At 39.4% G+C, this 14,727-nt stretch overlaps 2 pseudogenes; both read right to left on the reverse strand.

The window, feature by feature from the left end:
• Positions 1 to 1,228: 1,228 nt before the first annotated feature.
• Positions 1,229 to 8,875, reverse strand: LOC141828304 (uncharacterized; annotated as a pseudogene).
• A 1,298-nt stretch (positions 8,876 to 10,173) lies between these two features.
• LOC141827503 (ankyrin repeat-containing protein ITN1-like) lies at positions 10,174 to 12,276 on the reverse strand (annotated as a pseudogene).
• Between the last annotated feature and the right edge of the window lie 2,451 nt (positions 12,277 to 14,727).

Raw genomic sequence — 14,727 nt, forward strand, 5'->3', positions numbered from 1 at the left:
TTAATCCATCAAATTAAGAGTATTTCTATTGCAGAGAACCCCTTTTGGATTGTGAGTTTTTTAATTGAATTGATGAAAAATTTAGTTCAGTTCGGTTATGTCCAGTTTACTCGGAGGTTGGATGAATTAACTCTATAATCGATTTTATATTAATTCAATTTTATTTTGATGACAATTCCATCGGTTAGATTTGTCTTTTTTTTTTTGATTTATTTAATCGATTTCGATTTATTCAGTCGAGTTCACGAGTTAGGCCATGAGCTCACAACCAAACCAAAAACTCAAAAGCGGCCCTCTTTGTGGCTGGACGGCTGCTGCGAGTTCAGAAGGAAACGTTATTCCTCTGATTTTGGGTGGATTGCGAATCCATTCTATTGTTTATTTTACTTCGAGTAAACAAAGAAAAAGTTCTAATTCTCGTCCAATCCATCCTTTTATTTTTTTTTATTTATTCATTTATAACTTTTTCATCAAGAAAAGAGAAAGATGAATATTTAAGGAAGTCAATTTACAATTAATTCATATTAATTGATTAGAAAAAAAATTGTATCCTCATTTATATCCAATTTAAAATCGGACAAAAAAGGAATTCAATTAGAAAAAACACATAATTATATCCTTATTTAATATATTTAAGGTCTATTCAAAGGATATTTTGTTACCAACCTACCCTTTTATCTTTCTACCGTTTTATATATTTATTCTTCTAAATTTTTATCTCTACCAGAAAAAGCAGTCTGATTATTAATTATTAATTGACTGCCAATTTAATCTTCGTAGAGGAGTTTGAAACAGTTCCAAAATTTAAGACCAACTGTTAACTTAAGAACACAAAAAAGAACACAAAATACTCAAGTAGCCATCAAACTCGCAAGATAGACTGTGTCATTCTGAAATTTCAACGACTGCTGCGAACTCGCAGCAAACTGCATTTTGAGACTCATGGCCTGGCCTAACCATGGCCTAATAAGCAAACCATGAGCTCATGGCTTGGCTTAACCATGAGCTCACAAGGAAGTTCCAAGCTCACGATAGCTTGGCTGTGAGTTAAACTCTTCTCAGGGACCCCACATTGATAGGACTTTCGTACAGACTGTTTCATATATTTACATATGAGACCGTTACTTTAATATAACAAAGGTGCACCAATTGTCTATTTCATGAATGCATGTATATTAATTTTATAAATTTGTATGTAATGCACAAGTAAAATAACAGAAAATTTCAATAATTATGAACTACTTCATCATATGATTTGGATCAAAACCCAACACTTGCTACTCAAAACGACATGCTGATACAGAAAAAATAATGGCATGCGTCAATCTGTTGCTTTTGGAAAATAATTTTTTTGAAAGAAACCGATAAAAAATGTGTATATTTACAGTCTTCGAAGACATATGGCCGTATAGGAAAGGAGTTATGTTCGAGTAAATACATACAGTCAAAAGAGGGGCCCTTTCTGCAATGACTCCATGCTTGAGATTCGATAGCAGGGTTGAGCTGGAGGAAAGCATCATCAAAGCCGAGGCCTTCCTGCCATGAATTATGAGAGCATGAACAAGCAATTTTTCTTTTTTTGGTCCATATGAAACTTCAGAAGAATCAGGAAATTTTTCAACGCAAAGATTTGAATTGGGTATATTCATCCTTCATCAAGTAACATCTAGTAATATTCTGATGGTTAATTCATATATTAAAAAAAAATTATACCTGTTAGTGAAAGTGGTATTCCAGGCTGTTGTTGTTCTTTACTTTTCACTGAAAGCCTATGACCACCTATTTCGTCTCCTTCTAAGAGCCAACTGTGCATCCAAGAAAGCCTATGGCCCATTTCTTCTCCTTCTAAGAGCCAACTGTGCATCCAAGATCCACGACTCATTCACTAAAGAGGTCACAACTCGGCGGCACAAATTCACAATCCAAATGCTCGGTTGTACAGATCACCAGCGCTTGGAATGTGGATCTTGTTGTCATCAGTGCTTCTGTAATGATCACTGAGGCCAATTCTATCGTTTCTGAAAACCTCGCCCATGCCGAGATTAGTGCCAGTAAGCATGCTGTTCCAGGCATCCCAATGGCTATTTGAGTAGAGTGTGTTTCTTGGTTGCCCAAAGGGCAACTGCGGTAATGGAGAAAGCCCTGCATGTCTTTGTGCTAAAAGTCGTGATGTGTTAAAAGCATCATTTAACGAGTATGTTTCCCCCAGATGATTGGGCATGCCCATGCCCTGATGAGAAGAAATGGCCTGTTGAGACATTAGGTGAAGTCTCTGATCACCATCAGAAGTGATAAATTGGGCAGGAAATGATGAATTCAATCTGAATATAGAGTTATTTGACTCAACAGGTATCTGACTCTTCCCGATAGCCAATATTGCAGGATCAAGGAACTCCAGATCACAGGAATGAGCAACTGAATGTGATTGGTAATGCTTTTCACCTGAAGAAAAGCCATGCCTATGATTTCCACAAGGCAAAAGTTATGACAGTAAAATAGTAAAATAACAGAATGTACAAACCTGAGCTGGCCGTCTCGTATGCCTGGTTAAATCTATTTTGAGAAGAAAACCCCGGAGGAGGTGCTCTGGTTGTGGCCGAGAATCCAGGTGGAACTGCCATCTTGGCCCTCACAACACCTTCAATCAATAAATAAGGATTTTCAATAGATAAAAATGAAGGTATCAGAGACGAAATTAGAAAAACCGACCACGCATTAAGTAAACGAGCAATAAGATTGAAAAGGCAAAGCATTGAAGAAATTGAATTCAGAAAACGGATACAAGAATTAGATAGTAAGGGAGATGTAGGGACGACCTAGTCAGTATAATTAACACAATCCACTAGTTCAGATGTAAACCATAGATACAAGCAGATTAAAAACAAGTGAAATATTATCTTCATTTTAGATTAAGATTTGCATCAACAATTGATTATTACAGTGGACAACTTTGATCATGCACCCTTAAAGGGCTGGCAATTCTCGTATTATCATGTTAAGTGTGTCATAAGTGGGTTGTCTAAAATATAAATATCTAACATCCCTCTAGTTTGATTTGGACTGCTTTTGAAGACATCACAGGAAGTTATTCTACTTTTAACTAGTGAAAATGAGTGGTTCCATGTAAAAATAGTAAGAACAAAAGTTATATACAACCAATACAAAGAAAAATAAGGTGCAATTAGAACTGAAGATCTTAAATGGAAGAAAAAAGGAAAATAATAATGATAACAAAAAAATAATTGCACATAAAAAATGTTTATTATGACAAACATTTAAAATGTGAGTGTAGAAACTAATAAGAAATAGTCGTACCAGAACTGCTACACCTATCAGATGAATTTTCACCATTTTTGTTAATACAAGGACCCTGAGAACCATTGGACTGAAATCCGTTGGGGAAACTATCTTGGTATGAGTTTAATGAGGAGCAAAGCCTTTGAGCGTCAGTAGTTTCTCTAACAGGAGATTCAAGAAGACTTGATTGATTTTCTTTCCTGGCAAAGGAAAATCTTGACTGGTTGTTATTGTTTGAACTTTTCAATGAACTGGATACGTTAAATACATCATGCTTTTGTGTTTCACCCAGCAGCTTAGCCAAAGTGTTACTTGATGATATTGAATCATCCCATGGATCAAAGTCCAGTGACAAAATATCTGAAATAATACCGCTCTCTCTGGTTTCATCTACATAGACATCACTGTTAGCGCTAGTTAGATCAATTCGTCCGAATCTCATATTTTCTTCCCTGAAGTTGTACCCAGGATTCCCTGAGGTATTCCTCTTTGAAGTATTTATGTTTATATCATCCTCTCTGTGCCCATTGTGTACAGTAAAATCTTTGCCACCAAAAGAGCCATTGGCCATCTCCAGCCTCCTATCCAAGTCCAGGGACATATCAACAACTACTGGTTGTTTATTCCCAAGCCCATTACACAAGGAAGTAGAACTAGAAGAATCTTCAATATTATCCTGGTCATTTAGATAAGACAATGGCTGAATGTTATGCACTTTCAACAGATCTTCCATATCATTCATTAGAGATATCAGCTGTTTCTTTTGTGGTTCAGAATCAGTTGGTTCATCCATGCTCAATGACACAGGGGCTGAATCAAAATCTTGGCTTGATGGCAACACAACTGGAGAGATATTAGAGAGCAAGGTCTGATGTTTACCAACATCTTTTAAATGTTTCGATTTTGAGCTGTCCACATTAACTGAGGAAAACTGTAGGGCCAACCTCTGTATGTCACCATTGATAATAGCTGAATCATGTTTAACAGCAACAGGATCAGAGTTGCTGTGGTATCTAACATGACTAAGCATAGTATTATTTCCTGACATTGTGTCATCACTAAAATCCATACCCTTGTCTTCAAGTGTTTTATCAAGAGGCGCAGATAGGCCACTTGAAGAAATATGGGGAATTTCAGTTGTATTTGGGACAACCTGAGTCGGAGAATGCGCTAAAGTATGCACTTGGTTCCCAGTGCTCGGTCTTACAGAATCAGACCCACTAGAACTGTCATCCAAATCTTCCACTTCTTCCTCAGGCTTCGATGTGACATTAATATCATCATCCCATGAAGACCTTAAAGGACAATCGCCATAATGAGCTATCTCCAAAGGTAGAGATGACTGTGAATCTACACAATTACCAAGTTGCAACAATTCTGATGATCCTGATATGGCACCACCTACGTTACTTTCAGACGCCTTTGGGATTATAACCGCTTCATCAGGTTTTGCAGAAGGTTTCTTTCGACATGCTATTGGTAGAGCAATCAAAGAAGATCTTTTGCTCGTCTCTACCTTCTGTTTGGCAAGAGTTGTGCATTGCACACTGGAAGCCAAACCACGAAGCCCCCTGCAAGTGATCAGAATAGTAATAAAAAAAGGCATTCTAATATGCTAACTTACAAGCAATGTACCATGAAGTAGCTGCTGGTAAAGCATTGGATTTCCCAAGGCCACTATTGGGAAGAGAACCCCAGACTTGGCTTGAGGCATTCTGTATAAATATATAGAAGGAATCAGTTGTAAATATGTAAGGATAAAAGGCATAATGTTGATAAGGTCTCCTAAACAGTAGGAAATTATGTAAACATGTGCCACAGGTGTATAAGCTTACATTACAGGAATTCTTGACTGGATGCTTATCTGAGCCTATTCCAGAACAACCAAAGTCATCTACCATAGAAGGCAACAGATTTCCTGATCGTCGTTGTGAATTGTTCACAGAAGTTTGCTGAATGGTACTCCTGCAGTGTCACAAGATAAACTATTCATGCATTAAATACAATTACAGGATCAAGTTAATGAGGCACATTACCCTAAACTGATACATGTGTGTCCAAAAAGAAAACAAAAGAAAACAGTTGGCTTGTCTCCTACACGTCTAAAGGGCACAAGGAGAAAACAACCTTGATATTTACTTGTACAATTCAAAACTTTCAGTGAATTCCTAGCAAGTCCATAGGCAATCTGACTCTTTAGACTGGATAGCTTTAATGCATTAATGTCTACAGCATCCTTAGCATGCAGAATTGCCTGATGTCATATCAACCAAACTAGAGAAAATATCAGGACATCCACTTAGGGACTACCATCCTAAGCAGTTTAAACACCATCTGGCACCGAGTAAGATTATTCATATGTTTAACATTTCCACCTCAACTTATCCAACTTGGTTACTAACTATTAGATGTACATAAGCAATATCAACCAAACTAGAGAAAATATCAGGACACCAACTTACGGACTACCATATGAGAATTGCCTGATGTCATATCAACCAAACTAGAGAAAATATCAGGACATCCACTTCGGGACTACCATATGAGATGTACCTAAGCAGTTTAAACACCATCTGGCACGGAGTAAGATTATTCATATCTTTAACATTTCCACCTTAACTTATCCAACTTGGTTACTAACTATTAGATGTACCTAAGCTAGACAAAATATCAACCAAACTAGAGAAAATATCAAGACATCCACTTAGGGACTACCATATGAGAATTGTCTGATGTCATATCAACCAAACTAGATAAAATATCAGGACATCCACTTAGGGACTACCATATGAGATGTACCTAAGCAGTTTAAACACCAGCTGGCACTGAGTAAGATTATTCATATCTTTAACATTTCCACCTTAACTTACCAACTTGGTTACTAACTATTAGCAACTTAAGCCATACTAATAAGATATTGATTCATTTGAAAGTAAAATGGGAGACTACATATGAGGATGAACCTGGGTAAGTGGCAATACTACCTATAAGCAGTACCACACTCATTCTAGACTGTAAATCATATCTTTGAACACATATTGGCATTAGTTAGGATGCACAGGAAATAATATGCATGTTTAAATGTTTGATTAAGGACCATTTTCAGAACAAATGGTAAGGCAATGCTAGCATATATATACTTTAAATAACTTTTTAAAGTGAAACTGCTACTGCTACATACAACTCCCTATATTCATTGTTGAGAACATCTAAACCAGTATTGGAATGAGATTGAACCCCTGATTGTGGGAATTTAACTTATAAACCTTTTTAAAGCAAACTTGAACCCCAACAAATAGATTACCAAATACACTAGGTAAAACCAAGTGACCCACTTGGCTGCTTTTTAGCTCAATTATGATTCATGACTAGTCAAGCATTCCTAAGACTGGTCTGAGATACAAGAATGACGATACACGGCTGTTACAGAACCAGAAGGGAGAGGTTGGTTCTGAGTAGAATCGACCAGTTCAAGCACCTCCATTTCCCAGGCGATGAAGATTACATAGAAGAATTAAAGGAAAAAAATGAGGTTATTATGGAAGCAATTAAGTCTGAACTAATAGCTTAACTTGTTTGCTAGTATGTGATCTTCCAAAGTTTATTTCTGTTGGTTCTTTGAAGTCCTCCAAATGATTCTGCAGTAGTAAGTCTGTTGCACATTGCATCACCGCGTACATAATTCAGAAACAATATGATCTATAAATTTTTTCCAAATGTCTAGGTCCCAACAAAAAACACATGACATACATGACTACTGCATAAACGGTGTTGAATATTTTCAAAGTGAATTCAAAATAAGCACATAAATGCAGTTACCAACTGAGAGACAAACATACAAAGATACATGGTTACTAAAACTCAAGGGTGTGATCATGACAGACAAACATCGCATTGCAGTAGGAAGTCAAGAATTTAAAGCACATGCGAACTTCATTGGGGAAGATACCTAGTATATGCTGAAATTATCTCATCTTTTGTAAAGCAATCCTCCTGGCTACCAATATCATGCAAATACAGACAATCAGGATTGCTGCAGATCTGAATCAATACAAAAACTCAGAATAGGAAGTCTAGCAGATAGACATACTTGAAAATAAGTAACCTCTGAGAGGAAAAAATATAGAATTAGCATACCATGTTCCTTAACCATGCACGACAATATTTCGTGGTGCCAAAGCACTACCTGAGAAAGACAAAAGTGTCAGAAAGAATATTAAACAATGTGTCCAGAAAATCAGATATCAGGTTATGTGCTTACCTTTAAGGATTTACCTTCAAGAACATAATTGTGTGCAGCTTGTATGCATCGAACAGCCTCCTCCTCTTTGGCATATGTGATGTACCTAACCAGCAGAGATTATATGTAACTGCTTTACACTGGAGAGAGGATTAAAAAACTACATGCATGAAATTAATCCCAAGACAATCTTAGCTTGTCTGACAGAAAAAACAAACAGTAGAGCTCATTGACAGCAGCTGAACTGATTAACTACTTTAACAGAATTGTATGCTTGAAAATCTGGAAATGACTAAAAGTTTATAAAGTGTGAATTCAATAAGAATTATAGTCAGGGCCCAAAAGAGCCACTGAAATTGAAGCTTCATAATAAGGGTAAATTATGATAAGCAATGCAACAGCTTTGAAGAAGAAAAATCAAAGAGCAAGTTAGGCATGGCTTACACGCCAAATGAGCTGTTACTTGATGTTTTCTGGGAAGAGGTGCCAGCTTGGACGAGAAATTGAAATCTTTATAACTTACCATACTGACCAAAATATTCCTTACGCTCAAGAATCTGATAACAGTGGTGGCCTATCAGTAAATGGGAAGGGCACCATTTGATGTATGAAAACTGGTGAAAATGCCAATGAACATACACTTTCATTGCATAAATTGGCAGGTAATCCAGTTATATACAAGGTTTTTTTGCATCACTCTAACACCGCTAAGGTGCTTCATGGCATCCGGAGAAATTTTGGGCTTTGTTCTTTGAGACCTTTGCTTTTTCTCAGAGCACACTTCAGCCATTATCCTGTCCTCAGCACAAAAGATATGTTGTACTATTTCTTAGTAAAGCGCAGGGAAATAGATGAATTTTGTTGGATTAAAAGATGAATATGTATGCAAAATCAAGCACCTCTCAGAACTAGCAGAAGCCATTTTAATGACTCTATCCTTATCATAAGGTGCACGACAAGCAGGACATCGAGCTTCAGTGTCGTCCTTTTCAGCCATTTCAATTATATGATGCCAGCACCACACACATATCTGTGTATAAAAATGCAAAATTAAACAATAAAATAAATTTTGTTTCTTTTTTTTTTTTGCCTATTAACCCAGACATTTTAATCTAGAATAAGCTTGATAACATTACAATACGGTTGTAAGCATGAACAGGAGCAATATAACCCTTGCCAGTATAAAGGCTTCAGAATCAGGAACCACTAGATTAGGCACTTCTTGCGTTCTACAAAACTTTTACCTCGTATCCACATTTGCAAGGCTTCAAGCTGCTGGTCAGTCAAATCCATTTCCTCCGCACACAAAGGGCAAGTCCTTTCTCCGTCTTCACTCATGGTCCTACTTCATAAAACAATGATTGCCAACCGATCAATCAGTAACAAAAAAAATGCAGACGACTCCCTGATTTCTTCCAAAATCCGACCACTACAAATGTATAGCAATAAATAAATAAATAAGAAAGTTGATAGCACATGCAGCGGAGGGCTAAAAGTATCGTCTTTAACCAACTCAACCATGAATATTAACAGCCAATAACGAGAATCAGAAATCCTGAACAAATCAAATCTATTCTCATACACAGCAGAGTAAAATGCCCCCATAGATCCATCCAACGAAACCAAGACTTATCATTCAGAGCATTGGGAAGAAAAATCGAATAGGAAATTCAAATCAAATCTCGTACGATTATCCTTGCCGGCAAATAAAATAAAGAAAACAAACAGATCTGCGTGAATCTATCCAATACGCCGATGACAATAGAAAGTATGACCGATCGGGACGATCGGAGAGGGGAAGATTACCTTGAAGGTGTTTGAAGCCGACGGATTGGGCAAGGGAAGGGTGGGCGCGACGCGAGCGAGACGACGGAGACCGAGCGACGAAGCAAAACGAGGGGTCGAGAAAAACCAGACCTTTCCTTTGGATCGATTTTTATTTCACACCATTTGGTCTCGCTTTCCTCATTTGTAATTATTAAATTATCATGTGTCCTTCCATTTTTATTAAAAAAATTAATAGTCAAACTTTGCATTATAATCGAACTAAGTCGAATTTAAAATGAAAATTATTGTTCGAGTTTATCTTAAATTTTTTATGAATTTCAGTTTGATTCATATTTAGCTTGAGTTTAATTTATTTAAAAATTATCAAAATTTCAATGTAAAGCTATTTAATTATTTAAAATTTTTATATTTTTTAATTTATTTAAATGATTATTAAATTTGATATTATAAATTTATTTATTCATTTTAATAGATTCTTTGTCTATTTATAAATTTGATAAGATTTTTATTAATAAATATATTTCATAAAAAAAAATAGCATTGTTTATGAAAATTATTCAATTTTTTTCATAGATATTAATAAAATAAGTGTTCAAATTTATTTCTTTTTATTTAATTGATCTTTATATATATATATATAATTGAAATCAACCTTGCTCATGCTTGTTTATGCATTTTTAAAAAAGACATTAAAACAATCGATTATATTTTTATTTTAAAAATGTTATTATTTCAATATTGTATAACTCTTGTACCAACATTATAACAATAGAATTCATGAAACAAATTAAATATATATTACAAATTTTGAAACTGTTTTTAAGAATTGACAAAATAAAATTAATTAATTAAATGGCATAAACGGGATTGAATTGATCGGAATCCGAGAAGACGTGATGCCACGAAGCGGAGCTTATCCTTGTCGATGACTTCTCCCTTCGCCTGCTCCGGCGAAGCCGCTTCGACTTCACCACGAAGTACGTCATGAGCAAGCGAGCACCCCGGCCATGATGGCGCCACCGACCACCGTCACCAGCACCCCCGCCCACCGCACCCTCCGTCCCACCACGATGTACGCCGCCGACAGGAAGGCCACGGTTGTGCACACCGACGCCAGCCACATGAGCTTGTTGATCACCTCCACCACCCTCCTCTCCGCCCTGGTCTCCCGCCGCACCACCGTGATCTGCACCACGACCACCGCCAGCGACGTGAACAGAGCAACCGCGTTGGAGAGGAAAAAGACGCGGAACGAGGTGCTGTGGGCTGCGACGGCCGCGCCGTCGGCGGTCGTCGCCGCCGCCGGGGACGGTGAAGATGGCAGCGAAGGCGACGGAGGCGAAGAGGACGGCGACGACGGTGACGGAGTTAGTGGCGTTGGCGATGCCGTCGCGGTGGAGCTTGCGGAGCTCCTTGGCGATGCCGTGGACGTTGCGGTTCGTCTTCCGGCTCTGCTCCAGCTGGGTGAGCACGTCGTGTTTGATCTCCTTGACGGCGCGGCGGAGCTCGCCATCGCGGGGCTGGTTGAAGTTGCGCGCGCAGCGCGCCGTGGCGGGAGAGGATCTCCCGGATGGCTGCGGACGTATCGGAGAACGTCAGCTCGTCGACCATGTCGTACGCCGTCTTGTGCTCTCTCGTCAGGGCGTTGACGTGCGTGTCGGGCAGTAGAAGAAGAAGATTCACTATCTGAATTAATCGATCAAAAAAATAGAAAAATAAAATTTTAATCTTTCGAAAGAATCGAAGTTGTCCGATGGCGGTAAAGATCTTGAGTACCTCTGCTCTCTTCTTCTTTCTGGTGGCGCAATGCAACGCCGTGTTCCCAAACTTGTCCGGCATCATAACAATGGCGGGATCGGCCTGCACGAGCGCTGTTATCACGTCATGGTCCGCGGCCCTTCGCGGCCATGTGCAGTGCAGTCTGCCCTTTCGTGTCCGTCCTCCGGGCCAGCTGCGGGTCCTTCTCCAGCAGAGCTTTCACCGCGGCGGCGTGGCCGTGCCGTGCGGCGAAGTGCAGGGCGTTCTTCCCGTTCCTCTTCGCCGCCTCCACCATGCTCACCTCCTGGGCGAGCAGCAGCTTGATCACCTCGGTGTGCCCTCTCGACGCCGCCGAGATCAAAGGGGTGGTGTTCGACGGCCCGAAGGTCTTGCTGAGGAGCGGATCGTGGCGAAGCAGCAACTCCACGACGTCTGCGATCGATCGAAGACATTGTTGTTGATTAAGCAGGGTATTACTGGAGAAGAAGATCGAAAAGTTTAATTTTGTGCAATTGATCTTTTAATTTGTCCACCTTGGCGCCCTTCTTTGACGGCGACGTGGAAAGCGTCGAAGTTGGACCTGTTCTTCCGCAGCAGACCCTCCTTGTCGGAGTACTTGAGTAGCTCCGCCACCACGGCGAGGTGCCCCTTCTCCGCCGCTGTGAACAGGGCCGTCTCCCCGAACACGTTCGTCTCCTGCACGACTGCCGTCATCATCGCCGCAATCTCATCAACCCCCTCTCCCTCCTCCATCTGCTCGGCCACGTCGGCTAGGATCCGCCGCACTGCCGCCAGGTCGCCTCGCCGCGCAGCGAGATGGAGCTCGGTGTCGTTGTGCCGCCCCGTCACCTGCTTTACGTACTTCTTCTTCGGCTGCTGTTTCTGGTCCATCCGCTTGTCGGAGCTCGACAGCGCCAGCGCCGGCGTCCCAATTTTGAGATTATTTTCCTCCTCTGCGACAAAAAGGAATCAACTTTATGAGCGGAAGAGCAATAAATCACTCCGGGAGGTACAAAACCAGTACCTTTCTGGGCCTCCATGGACGTTAATGGCGGCGGTCGCTGCTCTAATGCGGCGGCGGGCAGTGAATGGGATTGATTAAGCATTCTGGGAGCGATTGGGGGGCGGCTGAGGAGGGAGGCTAAAAAGGAGTCGGGGGAGAGGTGGTGATGGCGATGTTGCAGGGGAGGAAGGAGGGAGGAAGGAGAACGAGGGTGGATTGCGCACGTCTCGATCTTTTTCTTCCTCGTGGCCTGCCCCAACGCCACTGCATTTGGCGACAAGGCGACGTCGACGAGGACTCGCCCACCAAAATGGAGCAAAGAGTCCACTTCATTATATATAATATATATATAAATTTAGCATTTATCCGAAATAGATAAATTGTGTTTCACATTTACTCTGTTTATTTTGGCCATGAAATTTATTATTTTTTAATTCTCTTAAAAATTTTAAATCATTAAAATAATCTCCACTTAAATTTTATAAATATCTAAATTACAAATCCTACATTTTCAAATTACCAAATTATATATTATTTTAAAATACTTATTGATGGTACCATATCATTTCTGTATTAATTATTGATTACATATTATCTAAGTTATAAATTTTATTTTTATTTATATTTATTGATGCAAGTAGCTCGATTAATATTTTTATTGGTTAGTAATAGAATAAATGAGGATCAAGATGGATAAATTATAATCAATTGCCACTTTTTTATTTGATTTTTCTAGACATGAAGCACGATCGCTTAGCTAAATTAATCTCTCTCACTAGGTGAAGAATTAACGGAGGAAAACTATCTTGGTTATCTTTATTAGTGGTAGACACCCCCCCCCCCCCCCCCCCCCCCCCCCCCCCCCACAATATTATTTTAGGTTGACCAGCTCTTAGTGCTCTCAAGTTGTTGATTTCTCCTATCACTAAAAAAATCAAATTTTCTATCAATAATAAGGTGGGGAAGTGTGAGGGGATCAACAAGTCTCTCGAAGATGTTATGTTGAAACTATTCAGGTTGAATAGAGAAGAAGCAACCACAAAGCGGGTTAAACAAGCAAAGGCAGTCAATGGAGGGGATATATTGTATCAAGGAGGGGGAACCTTCACTGATATATGAGCCAAAAGTTGAAGCAATCAAGATAGTCTCTACTCATCTGGAGAGAAGTACTAAATTTTCTAAGGATCTTTCAACCGAGCTGAAAGCCTCAGTTGTATCCTGTCCTTACTAGAAATGCAGATGTCTTTGCTTGGACATCAAAAGATTTAGTTGGAATTGAGCTAGAGGTGATGAAGCACCAATTGCAAAGCATGCTCAACATCTGTCCAGTCAAGCAGAAGTGACGGTACTTTGGTCTAGAAATGAATAAGGTTATTTGGGAAGAGGTACACAAACTTTTAATGTCAGACATATTAGGAAGTGCAGTACCCAACTTGGTTGTCTAATGTAGTATTGGTGCCAAAGCCATCTAGGAAATGACATTTATGTGTAGACTTTCATGACCTAAATAAGGCTTGCCCCAAAGACTGTTATCCTCTATCCTATACCAATCAACTGGTAAATTTGACAGTCAAACATTAGTACATTTCTATGATAGATGTGTATCAAGGATATCATCAAATTTTCTTAGCCAAGGTAGATCATAACAAAGTCAACTTCATCACGGCTAATGACTTTTTTGCTACACAGTCATGTCGTTTGGATTGAAGAACATGGGAGCAACGTATCAAAGATTGATGGACAAGGTCTTCGTCGAGCAGCCAAGATGGAACGTTGAGGTATATGTTGATGATATATTGATCAAGTCCTTAAGTGCAGGTGACTTAGTATTTGATCTGGAGCAAACATTCGCTATCTTGCCAAAATACCACATGAAGCTCAACTTGGAGAAATATACCTTCGGGGTCACTAAAGGCATTTTCTTGATTATATGGCGACCGAGCAATAAATTAAAGCAAATCTTGAAAAGATCGAAGCGATCCGATAGATGCGACCTCCTCAAAACTTATGTGAAGTTCAAAGGCTCGTCAAACAGATCACCATCTTATTATGTTTCATCTCTCAATCGGCAAATAGAAGCCTTCCCTTTTATAAGATCCTTCAAAAGTCGCTCGATTTCAATGTGGCAAGCATTGTGATAGAGCCTTCTAGGAGCTGAAAGGAATATATGTCTAAGCTACCAATTCTAACGAAGCCTCACCCGGGGTGAGAAATTATTAGTGTATTTATCCTCATCAGAGATAGCTATATGCTCGGTGCTAGTTAAGCAAGATCAAGGGAGCAATATCCTATGTATTATGTCAGTTATCTATTCAAAGGCCCAAAAATTTATTACACTGGTCTCAAAAAGCTAACAATTGAGTTGACCTTGACTACTCAACGTTTACACTCTTATTTCTTATCACATCCAATTGTCGTTTTACAGATAATCCACTTGGACGAATCCTTACTCACCTAGAAGCCACTGGACGACTTATAAAATGGGTCACCAAGCTTAGTGAATATGATAAAAAATATCAGCTTCATCCTTCCATTAAAGTACAAGCACTAACAAATTCCTTGGTTGAATCTCTCCAGACAGAGGAACATGAGCCACGGATGATCTATGCAGATGGTTCATCCAATAGTGAAGGTAGTGGAG

The sequence above is a fragment of the Curcuma longa genome, chromosome 4 (genome assembly GCF_044706935.1).
Source record: "Curcuma longa cultivar G26 ecotype Majalengka, Jawa Barat chromosome 4, ITB_CL_G26_1.1, whole genome shotgun sequence".
Taxonomy (NCBI): domain Eukaryota; kingdom Viridiplantae; phylum Streptophyta; class Magnoliopsida; order Zingiberales; family Zingiberaceae; genus Curcuma; species Curcuma longa.